Source organism: Osmerus mordax, chromosome 24 (genome assembly GCF_038355195.1).
Source record: "Osmerus mordax isolate fOsmMor3 chromosome 24, fOsmMor3.pri, whole genome shotgun sequence".
NCBI classification, from domain to species: Eukaryota; Metazoa; Chordata; class Actinopteri; order Osmeriformes; family Osmeridae; genus Osmerus; species Osmerus mordax.
Window position 1 is genome coordinate 940,266 of NC_090073.1, and position 14,170 is coordinate 954,435.

General features: G+C 48.0%; 23 non-coding genes across 23 annotated transcripts; all 23 read right to left on the bottom strand.

The window, feature by feature from the left end:
• Window positions 1–360: 360 nt before the first annotated feature.
• On the bottom strand, window positions 361–432 carry trnaq-uug (transfer RNA glutamine (anticodon UUG)). Its single transcript has one exon. It is a non-coding gene; the product is annotated as a tRNA-Gln (tRNA).
• Window positions 433–847: 415 nt separating this feature from the next.
• Window positions 848–919, bottom strand: trnaq-uug (transfer RNA glutamine (anticodon UUG)). Its single transcript has one exon. It is a non-coding gene; the product is annotated as a tRNA-Gln (tRNA).
• Window positions 920–1,545: 626 nt separating this feature from the next.
• On the bottom strand, window positions 1,546–1,617 carry trnaq-uug (transfer RNA glutamine (anticodon UUG)). Its single transcript has one exon. It is a non-coding gene; the product is annotated as a tRNA-Gln (tRNA).
• Window positions 1,618–2,050: 433 nt separating this feature from the next.
• trnaq-uug (transfer RNA glutamine (anticodon UUG)) lies at window positions 2,051–2,122 on the bottom strand. The gene has a single exon. It is a non-coding gene; the product is annotated as a tRNA-Gln (tRNA).
• Window positions 2,123–2,555: 433 nt separating this feature from the next.
• trnaq-uug (transfer RNA glutamine (anticodon UUG)) lies at window positions 2,556–2,627 on the bottom strand. Its single transcript has one exon. It is a non-coding gene; the product is annotated as a tRNA-Gln (tRNA).
• Window positions 2,628–3,061: 434 nt separating this feature from the next.
• On the bottom strand, window positions 3,062–3,133 carry trnaq-uug (transfer RNA glutamine (anticodon UUG)). Its single transcript has one exon. It is a non-coding gene; the product is annotated as a tRNA-Gln (tRNA).
• Window positions 3,134–3,759: 626 nt separating this feature from the next.
• trnaq-uug (transfer RNA glutamine (anticodon UUG)) lies at window positions 3,760–3,831 on the bottom strand. The gene has a single exon. It is a non-coding gene; the product is annotated as a tRNA-Gln (tRNA).
• A 433-nt stretch (window positions 3,832–4,264) lies between these two features.
• Window positions 4,265–4,336, bottom strand: trnaq-uug (transfer RNA glutamine (anticodon UUG)). The gene has a single exon. It is a non-coding gene; the product is annotated as a tRNA-Gln (tRNA).
• Window positions 4,337–4,769: 433 nt separating this feature from the next.
• Window positions 4,770–4,841, bottom strand: trnaq-uug (transfer RNA glutamine (anticodon UUG)). Its single transcript has one exon. It is a non-coding gene; the product is annotated as a tRNA-Gln (tRNA).
• A 433-nt stretch (window positions 4,842–5,274) lies between these two features.
• Window positions 5,275–5,346, bottom strand: trnaq-uug (transfer RNA glutamine (anticodon UUG)). Its single transcript has one exon. It is a non-coding gene; the product is annotated as a tRNA-Gln (tRNA).
• Window positions 5,347–5,972: 626 nt separating this feature from the next.
• On the bottom strand, window positions 5,973–6,044 carry trnaq-uug (transfer RNA glutamine (anticodon UUG)). Its single transcript has one exon. It is a non-coding gene; the product is annotated as a tRNA-Gln (tRNA).
• Window positions 6,045–6,670: 626 nt separating this feature from the next.
• On the bottom strand, window positions 6,671–6,742 carry trnaq-uug (transfer RNA glutamine (anticodon UUG)). The gene has a single exon. It is a non-coding gene; the product is annotated as a tRNA-Gln (tRNA).
• A 626-nt stretch (window positions 6,743–7,368) lies between these two features.
• trnaq-uug (transfer RNA glutamine (anticodon UUG)) lies at window positions 7,369–7,440 on the bottom strand. Its single transcript has one exon. It is a non-coding gene; the product is annotated as a tRNA-Gln (tRNA).
• Window positions 7,441–8,066: 626 nt separating this feature from the next.
• Window positions 8,067–8,138, bottom strand: trnaq-uug (transfer RNA glutamine (anticodon UUG)). The gene has a single exon. It is a non-coding gene; the product is annotated as a tRNA-Gln (tRNA).
• Window positions 8,139–8,572: 434 nt separating this feature from the next.
• trnaq-uug (transfer RNA glutamine (anticodon UUG)) lies at window positions 8,573–8,644 on the bottom strand. Its single transcript has one exon. It is a non-coding gene; the product is annotated as a tRNA-Gln (tRNA).
• Window positions 8,645–9,270: 626 nt separating this feature from the next.
• On the bottom strand, window positions 9,271–9,342 carry trnaq-uug (transfer RNA glutamine (anticodon UUG)). The gene has a single exon. It is a non-coding gene; the product is annotated as a tRNA-Gln (tRNA).
• Window positions 9,343–9,775: 433 nt separating this feature from the next.
• On the bottom strand, window positions 9,776–9,847 carry trnaq-uug (transfer RNA glutamine (anticodon UUG)). The gene has a single exon. It is a non-coding gene; the product is annotated as a tRNA-Gln (tRNA).
• A 626-nt stretch (window positions 9,848–10,473) lies between these two features.
• trnaq-uug (transfer RNA glutamine (anticodon UUG)) lies at window positions 10,474–10,545 on the bottom strand. Its single transcript has one exon. It is a non-coding gene; the product is annotated as a tRNA-Gln (tRNA).
• A 626-nt stretch (window positions 10,546–11,171) lies between these two features.
• trnaq-uug (transfer RNA glutamine (anticodon UUG)) lies at window positions 11,172–11,243 on the bottom strand. Its single transcript has one exon. It is a non-coding gene; the product is annotated as a tRNA-Gln (tRNA).
• A 626-nt stretch (window positions 11,244–11,869) lies between these two features.
• On the bottom strand, window positions 11,870–11,941 carry trnaq-uug (transfer RNA glutamine (anticodon UUG)). The gene has a single exon. It is a non-coding gene; the product is annotated as a tRNA-Gln (tRNA).
• Window positions 11,942–12,375: 434 nt separating this feature from the next.
• trnaq-uug (transfer RNA glutamine (anticodon UUG)) lies at window positions 12,376–12,447 on the bottom strand. The gene has a single exon. It is a non-coding gene; the product is annotated as a tRNA-Gln (tRNA).
• Window positions 12,448–13,073: 626 nt separating this feature from the next.
• On the bottom strand, window positions 13,074–13,145 carry trnaq-uug (transfer RNA glutamine (anticodon UUG)). Its single transcript has one exon. It is a non-coding gene; the product is annotated as a tRNA-Gln (tRNA).
• A 626-nt stretch (window positions 13,146–13,771) lies between these two features.
• trnaq-uug (transfer RNA glutamine (anticodon UUG)) lies at window positions 13,772–13,843 on the bottom strand. Its single transcript has one exon. It is a non-coding gene; the product is annotated as a tRNA-Gln (tRNA).
• Window positions 13,844–14,170: the final 327 nt, after the last annotated feature.

The following is a 14,170-nucleotide window of genomic DNA, read 5'->3' on the forward strand; positions in this document are numbered from 1 at the left end:
GTGATGGAGGGGCGAAGGGCGGGTCTGACTGAGAAGCCACCTCGCTAACAGCCTTTCTCTACTTGCCACTATGCCCCTGGCTAGTAAACCGCTCAAAGTCGCTGCAAACATTGTTAGCTTTCATGGAGATGACCCCCTTTGTCCAAACGGGCTGTCAATCACTCCAGACTGGACCTGTCAATCAAGCCAGCCACGCCCCAAAATATACCGATCTTTAAGGTTTAATATCTACTTAATTATGAAATTATTTTCAGATTGACCACCAGGACACTGATAAGTAGAAGGGAATCTAGCTAACGACACCATAAGGCATTGTGGACTTCCGCATTGGCTGTATTTTGAGTCCCGGACTTTGCCTGTAGGTTCCACCGAGATTTGAACTCGGATTACTGGATTCAAAGTCCAGAGTGCTGACCATTACACCATGGAACCCCTACTTGCAGATTATCAAAAGATAATATCGAAAGCGACCATATTTGGACGAGAGGGCAAAGTGGTGGAGGGGCAAAGGGCGGGTCCATGGGCGGGGCTGACTGAGAAGCCACCTCGCTAACAGCCTTTCTCTACTTGCCACTATGCCCCTGGCTAGTAAACCGCTCAAAGTCGCTGCAAACATTGTTAGCTTCCATGGAGAAGACCCCCTTTGTACTCCAGACTGGACCTGTCAATCAAGCCAGCCACGCCCCCAAATATACCGATCTTTAAGGTTTAATATCTACTTAATTATGAAATTATTTTCAGATTGACCACCAGGACACTGATAAGTAGAAGGGAATCTAGCTAACGACACCATAAGGCATTGTGGACTTCCGCATTGGCTGTATTTTGAGTCCCGGACTTTGCCTGTAGGTTCCACCGAGATTTGAACTCGGATTACTGGATTCAAAGTCCAGAGTGCTGACCATTACACCATGGAACCCCTACTTGCAGATTATCAAAAGATAATATCGAAAGCGACCATATTTGGACGAGAGGGCAAAGTGGTGGAGGGGCAAAGGGCGGGTCCATGGGCGGGGCTGACTGAGAAGCCACCTCGCTAACAGCCTTTCTCTACTTGCCACTATGCCCCTGGCTAGTAAACCGCGCAAAGTCGCTGCAAACATTGTTAGCTTCCATCGAGAAGACCCACTTTGTCCAAAGAGGCAGATAATATCGAAAGGGACCATATTTGGACGAGAGGATAAAGTGATGGAGGGGCGAAGGGCGGGTCTGACTGAGAAGCCACCCCGCTAACAGCCTTTCTCTACTTGCCACTATGCCCCTGGCTAGTAAACCGCTCAAAGTCGCTGCAAACATTGTTAGCTTCCATGGAGAAGACCCCCTTTGTCCAAACGGGCTGTCAATCACTCCAGACTGGACCTGTCAATCAAGCTAGCCACGCCCCCAAATATACCGATCTTTAAGGTTTAATATCTACTTAATTATGAAATTATTTTCAGATTGACCACCAGGACACTGATAAGTAGAAGGGAATCTAGCTAACGACACCATAAGGCATTGTGGACTTCCGCATTGGCTGTATTTTGAGTCCCGGACTTTGCCTGTAGGTTCCACCGAGATTTGAACTCGGATTACTGGATTCAAAGTCCAGAGTGCTGACCATTACACCATGGAACCCCTACTTGCAGATTATCAAAAGATAATATCGAAAGCGACCATATTTGGACGAGAGGGCAAAGTGGTGGAGGGGCAAAGGGCGGGTCCATGGGCGGGGCTGACTGAGAAGCCACCTCGCTAACAGCCTTTCTCTACTTGCCACTATGCCCCTGGCTAGTAAACCGCTCAAAGTCGCTGCAAACATTGTTAGCTTCCATGGAGAAGACCCCCTTTGTCCAAACGGGCTGTCAATCACTCCAGACTGGACCTGTCAATCAAGCCAGCCACGCCCCCAAATATACCGATCTTTAAGGTTTAATATCTACTTAATTATGAAATTATTTTCAGATTGACCACCAGGACACTGATAAGTAGAAGGGAATCTAGATAACGACACCATAAGGCATTGTGGACTTCCGCATTGGCTGTATTTTGAGTCCCGGACTTTGCCTGTAGGTTCTACCGAGATTTGAACTCGGATTACTGGATTCAAAGTCCAGAGTGCTGACCATTACACCATGGAACCCCTACTTGCAGATTATCAAAAGATAATATCGAAAGCGACCATATTTGGACGAGAGGGCAAAGTGGTGGAGGGGCAAAGGGCGGGTCCATGGGCGGGGCTGACTGAGAATTCACCTCGCTAACAGCCTTTCTCTACTTGCCACTATGCCCCTGGCTAGTAAACCGCTCAAAGTCGCTGCAAACATTGTTAGCTTCCATGGAGAAGACCCCCTTTGTCCAAACGGGCTGTCAATCACTCCAGACTGGACCTGTCAATCAAGCCAGCCACGCCCCCAAATATACCGATCTTTAAGGTTTAATATCTACTTAATTATGAAATTATTTTCAGATTGACCACCAGGACACTGATAAGTAGAAGGGAATCTAGCTAACGACACCATAAGGCATTGTGGACTTCCGCATTGGCTGTATTTTGAGTCCCGGACTTTGCCTGTAGGTTCTACCGAGATTTGAACTCGGATTACTGGATTCAAAGTCCAGAGTGCTGACCATTACACCATGGAACCCCTACTTGCAGATTATCAAAAGATAATATCGAAAGCGACCATATTTGGACGAGAGGGCAAAGTGGTGGAGGGGCAAAGGGCGGGTCCATGGGCGGGGCTGACTGAGAAGCCACCTCGCTAACAGCCTTTCTCTACTTGCCACTATGCCCCTGGCTAGTAAACCCGCACAAAGTCGCTGCAAACATTGTTAGCTTCCATGGAGAAGACCCCCTTTGTCCAAACGGGCTGTCAATCACTCCAGACTGGACCTGTCAATCAAGCCAGCCACGCCCCCAAATATACCGATCTTTAAGGTTTAATATCTACTTAATTATGAAATTATTTTCAGATTGACCACCAGGACACTGATAAGTAGAAGGGAATCTAGCTAACGACACCAAAAGGCATTGTGGACTTCCGCATTGGCTGTATTTTGAGTCCAGGACTTTGCCTGTAGGTTCCACCGAGATTTGAACTCGGATTACTGGATTCAAAGTCCAGAGTGCTGACCATTACACCACGGAACCCCTACTTGCAGATTATCAAAAGATAATATCGAAAGCGACCATATTTGGACGAGAGGGCAAAGTAGTGGAGGGGCAAAGGGCGGGTCCATGGGCGGGGCTGACTGAGAAGCCACCTCGCTAACAGCCTTTCTCTACTTGCCACTATGCCCCTGGCTAGTAAACCGCGCAAAGTCGCTGCAAACATTGTTAGCTTCCATCGAGAAGACCCACTTTGTCCAAAGAGGCAGATAATATCGAAAGGGACCATATTTGGACGAGAGGATAAAGTGATGGAGGGGCGAAGGGCGGGTCTGACTGAGAAGCCACCCCGCTAACAGCCTTTCTCTACTTGCCACTATGCCCCTGGCTAGTAAACCGCTCAAAGTCGCTGCAAACATTGTTAGCTTCCATGGAGAAGACCCCCTTTGTCCAAACGGGCTGTCAATCACTCCAGACTGGACCTGTCAATCAAGCCAGCCACGCCCCCAAATATACCAATCTTTAAGGTTTAATATCTACTTAATTATGAAATTATTTTCAGATTGAACACCAGGACACTGATAAGTAGAAGGGAATCTAGCTAACGACACCATAAGGCATTGTGGACTTCCGCATTGGCTGTATTTTGAGTCCCGGACTTTGCCTGTAGGTTCCACCGAGATTTGAACTCGGATTACTGGATTCAAAGTCCAGAGTGCTGACCATTACACCATGGAACCCCTACTTGCAGATTATCAAAAGATAATATCGAAAGCGACCATATTTGGACGAGAGGGCAAAGTGGTGGAGGGGCAAAGGGCGGGTCCATGGGCGGGGCTGACTGAGAAGCCACCTCGCTAACAGCCTTTCTCTACTTGCCACTATGCCCCTGGCTAGTAAACCGCTCAAAGTCGCTGCAAACATTGTTAGCTTCCATGGAGAAGACCCCCTTTGTCCAAACGGGCTGTCAATCACTCCAGACTGGACCTGTCAATCAAGCCAGCCACGCCCCCAAATATACCGATCTTTAAGGTTTAATATCTACTTAATTATGAAATTATTTTCAGATTGACCACCAGGACACTGATAAGTAGAAGGGAATCTAGCTAACGACACCAAAAGGCATTGTGGACTTCCGCATTGGCTGTATTTTGAGTCCAGGACTTTGCCTGTAGGTTCCACCGAGATTTGAACTCGGATTACTGGATTCAAAGTCCAGAGTGCTGACCATTACACCACGGAACCCCTACTTGCAGATTATCAAAAGATAATATCGAAAGCGACCATATTTGGACGAGAGGGCAAAGTGGTGGAGGGGCAAAGGGCGGGTCCATGGGCGGGGCTGACTGAGAAGCCACCTCGCTAACAGCCTTTCTCTACTTGCCACTATGCCCCTGGCTAGTAAACCGCTCAAAGTCGCTGCAAACATTGTTAGCTTCCATGGAGAAGACCCCCTTTGTCCAAACGGGCTGTCAATCACTCCAGACTGGACCTGTCAATCAAGCCAGCCACGCCCCCAAATATACCGATCTTTAAGGTTTAATATCTACTTAATTATGAAATTATTTTCAGATTGACCACCAGGACACTGATAAGTAGAAGGGAATCTAGCTAACGACACCATAAGGCATTGTGGACTTCCGCATTGGCTGTATTTTGAGTCCCGGACTTTGCCTGTAGGTTCCACCGAGATTTGAACTCGGATTACTGGATTCAAAGTCCAGAGTGCTGACCATTACACCATGGAACCCCTACTTGCAGATTATCAAAAGATAATATCGAAAGCGACCATATTTGGACGAGAGGGCAAAGTGGTGGAGGGGCAAAGGGCGGGTCCATGGGCGGGGCTGACTGAGAAGCCACCTCGCTAACAGCCTTTCTCTACTTGCCACTATGCCCCTGGCTAGTAAACCGCGCAAAGTCGCTGCAAACATTGTTAGCTTCCATCGAGAAGACCCCCTTTGTCCAAACGGGCTGTCAATCACTCCAGACTGGACCTGTCAATCAAGCCAGCCACGCCCCCAAATATACCGATCTTTAAGGTTTAATATCTACTTAATTATGAAATTATTTTCAGATTGACCACCAGGACACTGATAAGTAGAAGGGAATCTAGCTAACGACACCATAAGGCATTGTGGACTTCCGCATTGGCTGTATTTTGAGTCCCGGACTTTGCCTGTAGGTTCCACCGAGATTTGAACTCGGATTACTGGATTCAAAGTCCAGAGTGCTGACCATTACACCATGGAACCCCTACTTGCAGATTATCAAAAGATAATATCGAAAGCGACCATATTTGGACGAGAGGGCAAAGTGGTGGAGGGGCAAAGGGCGGGTCCATGGGCGGGGCTGACTGAGAAGCCACCTCGCTAACAGCCTTTCTCTACTTGCCACTATGCCCCTGGCTAGTAAACCGCGCAAAGTCGCTGCAAACATTGTTAGCTTCCATCGAGAAGACCCACTTTGTCCAAAGAGGCAGATAATATCGAAAGGGACCATATTTGGACGAGAGGATAAAGTGATGGAGGGGCGAAGGGCGGGTCTGACTGAGAAGCCACCCCGCTAACAGCCTTTCTCTACTTGCCACTATGCCCCTGGCTAGTAAACCGCTCAAAGTCGCTGCAAACATTGTTAGCTTCCATGGAGAAGACCCCCTTTGTCCAAACGGGCTGTCAATCACTCCAGACTGGACCTGTCAATCAAGCCAGCCACGCCCCCAAATATACCAATCTTTAAGGTTTAATATCTACTTAATTATGAAATTATTTTCAGATTGACCACCAGGACACTGATAAGTAGAAGGAAATCTAGCTAACGACACCATAAGGCATTGTGGACTTCCGCATTGGCTGTATTTTGAGTCCCGGACTTTGCCTGTAGGTTCCACCGAGATTTGAACTCGGATTACTGGATTCAAAGTCCAGAGTGCTGACCATTACACCATGGAACCCCTACTTGCAGATTATCAAAAGATAATATCGAAAGCGACCATATTTGGACGAGAGGGCAAAGTAGTGGAGGGGCAAAGGGCGGGTCCATGGGCGGGGCTGACTGAGAAGCCACCTCGCTAACAGCCTTTCTCTACTTGCCACTATGCCCCTGGCTAGTAAACCGCTCAAAGTCGCTGCAAACATTGTTAGCTTCCATGGAGAAGACCCCCTTTGTCCAAACAGGCAGATAATATTGAAAGCGACCATATTTGGACGAGAGGGCAAAGTTATGGAGGGGCGAAGGGCGGGTCTGACTGAGAAGCCACCTCGCTAACAGCCTTTCTCTACTTGCCACTATGCCCCTGGCTAGTAAACCGCTCAAAGTCGCTGCAAACATTGTTAGCTTTCATGGAGATGACCCCCTTTGTCCAAACGGGCTGTCAATCACTCCAGACTGGACCTGTCAATCAAGCCAGCCACGCCCCAAAATATACCGATCTTTAAGGTTTAATATCTACTTAATTATGAAATTATTTTCAGATGGACCACCAGGACACTGATAAGTAGAAGGGAATCTAGCTAACGACACCATAAGGCACTGTGGCCTTCCGCATTGGCTGTATTTTGAGTCCCGGACTTTGCCTGTAGGTTCCACCGAGATTTGAACTCGGATTACTGAATTCAAAGTCCAGAGTGCTGACCATTACACCATGGAACCCCTACTTGCAGATTATCAAAAGATAATATCGAAAGCGACCATATTTGGACGAGAGGGCAAAGTAGTGGAGGGGCAAAGGGCGGGTCCATGGGCGGGGCTGACTGAGAAGCCACCTCGCTAACAGCCTTTCTCTACTTGCCACTATGCCCCTGGCTAGTAAACCACGCAAAGTCGCTGCAAACATTGTTAGCTTCCATCGAGAAGACCCACTTTGTCCAAAGAGGCAGATAATATCGAAAGGGACCATATTTGGACGAGAGGATAAAGTGATGGAGGGGCGAAGGGCGGGTCTGACTGAGAAGCCACCCCGCTAACAGCCTTTCTCTACTTGCCACTATGCCCCTGGCTAGTAAACCGCTCAAAGTCGCTGCAAACATTGTTAGCTTCCATGGAGAAGACCCCCTTTGTCCAAACGGGCTGTCAATCACTCCAGACTGGACCTGTCAATCAAGCCAGCCATGCCCCCAAATATACCAATCTTTAAGGTTTAATATCTACTTAATTATGAAATTATTTTCAGATTGAACACCAGGACACTGATAAGTAGAAGGGAATCTAGCTAACGACACCATAAGGCATTGTGGACTTCCGCATTGGCTGTATTTTGAGTCCCGGAATTTGCCTGTAGGTTCCACCGAGATTTGAACTCGGATTACTGGATTCAAAGTCCAGAGTGCTGACCATTACACCATGGAACCCCTACTTGCAGATTATCAAAAGATAATATCGAAAGCGACCATATTTGGACGAGAGGGCAAAGTGGTGGAGGGGCAAAGGGCGGGTCCATGGGCGGGGCTGACTGAGAAGCCACCTCGCTAACAGCCTTTCTCTACTTGCCACTATGCCCCTGGCTAGTAAACCGCTCAAAGTCGCTGCAAACATTGTTAGCTTCCATGGAGAAGACCCCCTTTGTCCAAACAGGCAGATAATATTGAAAGCGACCATATTTGGACGAGAGGGCAAAGTTATGGAGGGGCGAAGGGCGGGTCTGACTGAGAAGCCACCTCGCTAACAGCCTTTCTCTACTTGCCACTATGCCCCTGGCTAGTAAACCGCTCAAAGTCGCTGCAAACATTGTTAGCTTCCATGGAGAAGACCCCCTTTGTCCAAACGGGCTGTCAATCACTCCAGACTGGACCTGTCAATCAAGCCAGCCACGCCCCCAAATATACCGATCTTTAAGGTTTAATATCTACTTAATTATGAAATTATTTTCAGATTGACCACCAGGACACTGATAAGTAGAAGGGAATCTAGCTAACGACACCATAAGGCATTGTGGACTTCCGCATTGGCTGTATTTTGAGTCCCGGACTTTGCCTGTAGGTTCTACCGAGATTTGAACTCGGATTACTGGATTCAAAGTCCAGAGTGCTGACCATTACACCATGGAACCCCTACTTGCAGATTATCAAAAGATAATATCGAAAGCGACCATATTTGGACGAGAGGGCAAAGTGGTGGAGGGGCAAAGGGCGGGTCCATGGGCGGGGCTGACTGAGAAGCCACCTCGCTAACAGCCTTTCTCTACTTGCCACTATGCCCCTGGCTAGTAAACCCGCACAAAGTCGCTGCAAACATTGTTAGCTTCCATGGAGAAGACCCCCTTTGTCCAAACGGGCTGTCAATCACTCCAGACTGGACCTGTCAATCAAGCCAGCCACGCCCCCAAATATACCGATCTTTAAGGTTTAATATCTACTTAATTATGAAATTATTTTCAGATTGACCACCAGGACACTGATAAGTAGAAGGGAATCTAGCTAACGACACCAAAAGGCATTGTGGACTTCCGCATTGGCTGTATTTTGAGTCCAGGACTTTGCCTGTAGGTTCCACCGAGATTTGAACTCAGATTACTGGATTCAAAGTCCAGAGTGCTGACCATTACACCATGGAACCCCTACTTGCAGATTATCAAAAGATAATATCGAAAGCGACCATATTTGGACGAGAGGGCAAAGTGGTGGAGGGGCAAAGGACGGGTCCATGGGCGGGGCTGACTGAGAAGCCACCTCGCTAACAGCCTTTCTCTACTTGCCACTATGCCCCTGGCTAGTAAACCGCTCAAAGTCGCTGCAAACATTGTTAGCTTCCATGGAGAAGACCCCCTTTGTCCAAACAGGCAGATAATATTGAAAGCGACCATATTTGGACGAGAGGGCAAAGTTATGGAGGGGCGAAGGGCGGGTCTGACTGAGAAGCCACCTCGCTAACAGCCTTTCTCTACTTGCCACTATGCCCCTGGCTAGTAAACCGCTCAAAGTCGCTGCAAACATTGTTAGCTTTCATGGAGATGACCCCCTTTGTCCAAACGGGCTGTCAATCACTCCAGACTGGACCTGTCAATCAAGCCAGCCACGCCCCAAAATATACCGATCTTTAAGGTTTAATATCTACTTAATTATGAAATTATTTTCAGATTGACCACCAGGACACTGATAAGTAGAAGGGAATCTAGCTAACGACACCATAAGGCACTGTGGCCTTCCGCATTGGCTGTATTTTGAGTCCCGGACTTTGCCTGTAGGTTCCACCGAGATTTGAACTCGGATTACTGGATTCAAAGTCCAGAGTGCTGACCATTACACCATGGAACCCCTACTTGCAGATTATCAAAAGATAATATCGAAAGCGACCATATTTGGACGAGAGGGCAAAGTGGTGGAGGGGCAAAGGGCGGGTCCATGGGCGGGGCTGACTGAGAAGCCACCTCGCTAACAGCCTTTCTCTACTTGCCACTATGCCCCTGGCTAGTAAACCGCTCAAAGTCGCTGCAAACATTGTTAGCTTCCATGGAGAAGACCCCCTTTGTCCAAACGGGCTGTCAATCACTCCAGACTGGACCTGTCAATCAAGCCAGCCACGCCCCCAAATATACCGATCTTTAAGGTTTAATATCTACTTAATTATGAAATTATTTTCAGATGGACCACCAGGACACTGATAAGAAGAAGGGAATCTAGCTAACGACACCATAAGGCATTGTGGACTTCCGCATTGGCTGTATTTTGAGTCCAGGACTTAGCCTGTTGGTTCCACCAAGATTTGAACTCAGATTACTGGATTCAAAGTCCAGAGTGCTGACCATTACACCATGGAACCCCTACTTGCAGATTATCAAAAGATAATATCGAAAGCGACCATATTTGGACGAGAGGGCAAAGTAGTGGAGGGGCAAAGGGCGGGTCCATGGGCGGGGCTGACTGAGAAGCCACCTCGCTAACAGCCTTTCTCTACTTGCCACTATGCCCCTGGCTAGTAAACCACGCAAAGTCGCTGCAAACATTGTTAGCTTCCATCGAGAAGACCCACTTTGTCCAAAGAGGCAGATAATATCGAAAGGGACCATATTTGGACGAGAGGATAATGTGATGGAGGGGCGAAGGGCGGGTCTGACTGAGAAGCCACCCCGCTAACAGCCTTTCTCTACTTGCCACTATGCCCCTGGCTAGTAAACCGCTCAAAGTCGCTGCAAACATTGTTAGCTTTCATGGAGATGACCCCCTTTGTCCAAACGGGCTGTCAATCACTCCAGACTGGACCTGTCAATCAAGCCAGCCACGCCCCAAAATATACCGATCTTTAAGGTTTAATATCTACTTAATTATGAAATTATTTTCAGATTGACCACCAGGACACTGATAAGTAGAAGGGAATCTAGCTAACGACACCATAAGGCACTGTGGCCTTCCGCATTGGCTGTATTTTGAGTCCCGGACTTTGCCTGTAGGTTCCACCGAGATTTGAACTCGGATTACTGGATTCAAAGTCCAGAGTGCTGACCATTACACCATGGAACCCCTACTTGCAGATTATCAAAAGATAATATCGAAAGCGACCATATTTGGACGAGAGGGCAAAGTAGTGGAGGGGCAAAGGGCGGGTCCATGGGCGGGGCTGACTGAGAAGCCACCTCGCTAACAGCCTTTCTCTACTTGCCACTATGCCCCTGGCTAGTAAACCGCGCAAAGTCGCTGCAAACATTGTTAGCTTCCATCGAGAAGACCCACTTTGTCCAAAGAGGCAGATAATATCGAAAGGGACCATATTTGGACGAGAGGATAAAGTGATGGAGGGGCGAAGGGCGGGTCTGACTGAGAAGCCACCCCGCTAACAGCCTTTCTCTACTTGCCACTATGCCCCTGGCTAGTAAACCGCTCAAAGTCGCTGCAAACATTGTTAGCTTCCATGGAGAAGACCCCCTTTGTCCAAACGGGCTGTCAATCACTCCAGACTGGACCTGTCAATCAAGCCAGCCACGCCCCCAAATATACCAATCTTTAAGGTTTAATATCTACTTAATTATGAAATTATTTTCAGATTGAACACCAGGACACTGATAAGTAGAAGGGAATCTAGCTAACGACACTATAAGGCATTGTGGACTTCCGCATTGGCTGTATTTTGAGTCCCGGACTTTGCCTGTAGGTTCCACCGAGATTTGAACTCGGATTACTGGATTCAAAGTCCAGAGTGCTGACCATTACACCATGGAACCCCTACTTGCAGATTATCAAAAGATAATATCGAAAGCGACCATATTTGGACGAGAGGGCAAAGTGGTGGAGGGGCAAAGGGCGGGTCCATGGGCGGGGCTGACTGAGAAGCCACCTCGCTAACAGCCTTTCTCTACTTGCCACTATGCCCCTGGCTAGTAAACCGCTCAAAGTCGCTGCAAACATTGTTAGCTTCCATGGAGAAGACCCCCTTTGTCCAAACAGGCAGATAATATTGAAAGCGACCATATTTGGACGAGAGGGCAAAGTTATGGAGGGGCGAAGGGCGGGTCTGACTGAGAAGCCACCTCGCTAACAGCCTTTCTCTACTTGCCACTATGCCCCTGGCTAGTAAACCGCTCAAAGTCGCTGCAAACATTGTTAGCTTCCATGGAGAAGACCCCCTTTGTCCAAACGGGCTGTCAATCACTCCAGACTGGACCTGTCAATCAAGCCAGCCACGCCCCCAAATATACCGATCTTTAAGGTTTAATATCTACTTAATTATGAAATTATTTTCAGATTGACCACCAGGACACTGATAAGTAGAAGGGAATCTAGCTAACGACACCATAAGGCATTGTGGACTTCCGCATTGGCTGTATTTTGAGTCCCGGACTTTGCCTGTAGGTTCTACCGAGATTTGAACTCGGATTACTGGATTCAAAGTCCAGAGTGCTGACCATTACACCATGGAACCCCTACTTGCAGATTATCAAAAGATAATATCGAAAGCGACCATATTTGGACGAGAGGGCAAAGTGGTGGAGGGGCAAAGGGCGGGTCCATGGGCGGGGCTGACTGAGAAGCCACCTCGCTAACAGCCTTTCTCTACTTGCCACTATGCCCCTGGCTAGTAAACCCGCACAAAGTCGCTGCAAACATTGTTAGCTTCCATGGAGAAGACCCCCTTTGTCCAAACGGGCTGTCAATCACTCCAGACTGGACCTGTCAATCAAGCCAGCCACGCCCCCAAATATACCGATCTTTAAGGTTTAATATCTACTTAATTATGAAATTATTTTCAGATTGACCACCAGGACACTGATAAGTAGAAGGGAATCTAGCTAACGACACCAAAAGGCATTGTGGACTTCCGCATTGGCTGTATTTTGAGTCCAGGACTTTGCCTGTAGGTTCCACCGAGATTTGAACTCAGATTACTGGATTCAAAGTCCAGAGTGCTGACCATTACACCATGGAACCCCTACTGGCAGATTATCAAAAGATAATATCGAAAGCGACCATATTTGGACGAGAGGGCAAAGTGGTGGAGGGGCAAAAGACGGGTCCATGGGCGGGGCTGACTGAGAAGCCACCTCGCTAACAGCCTTTCTCTACTTGCCACTATGCCCCTGGCTAGTAAACCGCTCAAAGTCGCTGCAAACATTGTTAGCTTCCATGGAGAAGACCCCCTTTGTCCAAACAGGCAGATAATATTGAAAGCGACCATATTTGGACGAGAGGGCAAAGTTATGGAGGGGCGAAGGGCGGGTCTGACTGAGAAGCCACCTCGCTAACAGCCTTTCTCTACTTGCCACTATGCCCCTGGCTAGTAAACCGCTCAAAGTCGCTGCAAACATTGTTAGCTTTCATGGAGATGACCCCCTTTGTCCAAACGGGCTGTCAATCACTCCAGACTGGACCTGTCAATCAAGCCAGCCACGCCCCAAAATATACCGATCTTTAAGGTTTAATATCTACTTAATTATGAAATTATTTTCAGATTGACCACCAGGACACTGATAAGTAGAAGGGAATCTAGCTAACGACACCATAAGGCACTGTGGCCTTCCGCATTGGCTGTATTTTGAGTCCCGGACTTTGCCTGTAGGTTCCACCGAGATTTGAACTCGGATTACTGGATTCAAAGTCCAGAGTGCTGACCATTACACCATGGAACCCCTACTTGCAGATTATCAAAAGATAATATCGAAAGCGACCATATTTGGACGAGAGGGCAAAGTAGTGGAGGGGCAAAGGGCGGGTCCATGGGCGGGGCTGACTGAGAAGCCACCTCGCTAACAGCCTTTCTCTACTTGCCACTATGCCCCTGGCTAGTAAACCGCGCAAAGTCGCTGCAAACATTGTTAGCTTCCATCGAGAAGACCCACTTTGTCCAAAGAGGCAGATAATATCGAAAGGGACCATATTTGGACGAGAGGATAAAGTGATGGAGGGGCGAAGGGCGGGTCTGACTGAGAAGCCACCCCGCTAACAGCCTTTCTCTACTTGCCACTATGCCCCTGGCTAGTAAACCGCTCAAAGTCGCTGCAAACATTGTTAGCTTCCATGGAGAAGACCCCCTTTGTCCAAACGGGCTGTCAATCACTCCAGACTGGACCTGTCAATCAAGCCAGCCACGCCCCCAAATATACCAATCTTTAAGGTTTAATATCTACTTAATTATGAAATTATTTTCAGATTGAACACCAGGACACTGATAAGTAGAAGGGAATCTAGCTAACGACACTATAAGGCATTGTGGACTTCCGCATTGGCTGTATTTTGAGTCCCGGACTTTGCCTGTAGGTTCCACCGAGATTTGAACTCGGATTACTGGATTCAAAGTCCAGAGTGCTGACCATTACACCATGGAACCCCTACTTGCAGATTATCAAAAGATAATATCGAAAGCGACCATATTTGGACGAGAGGGCAAAGTGGTGGAGGGGCAAAGGGCGGGTCCATGGGCGGGGCTGACTGAGAAGCCACCTCGCTAACAGCCTTTCTCTACTTGCCACTATGCCCCTGGCTAGTAAACCGCTCAAAGTCGCTGCAAACATTGTTAGCTTCCATGGAGAAGACCCCCTTTGTCCAAACGGGCTGTCAATCACTCCAGACTGGACCTGTCAATCAAGCCAGCCACGCCCCCAAATATACCAATCTTTAAGGTTTAATATCTACTTAATTATGAAATTATTTTCAG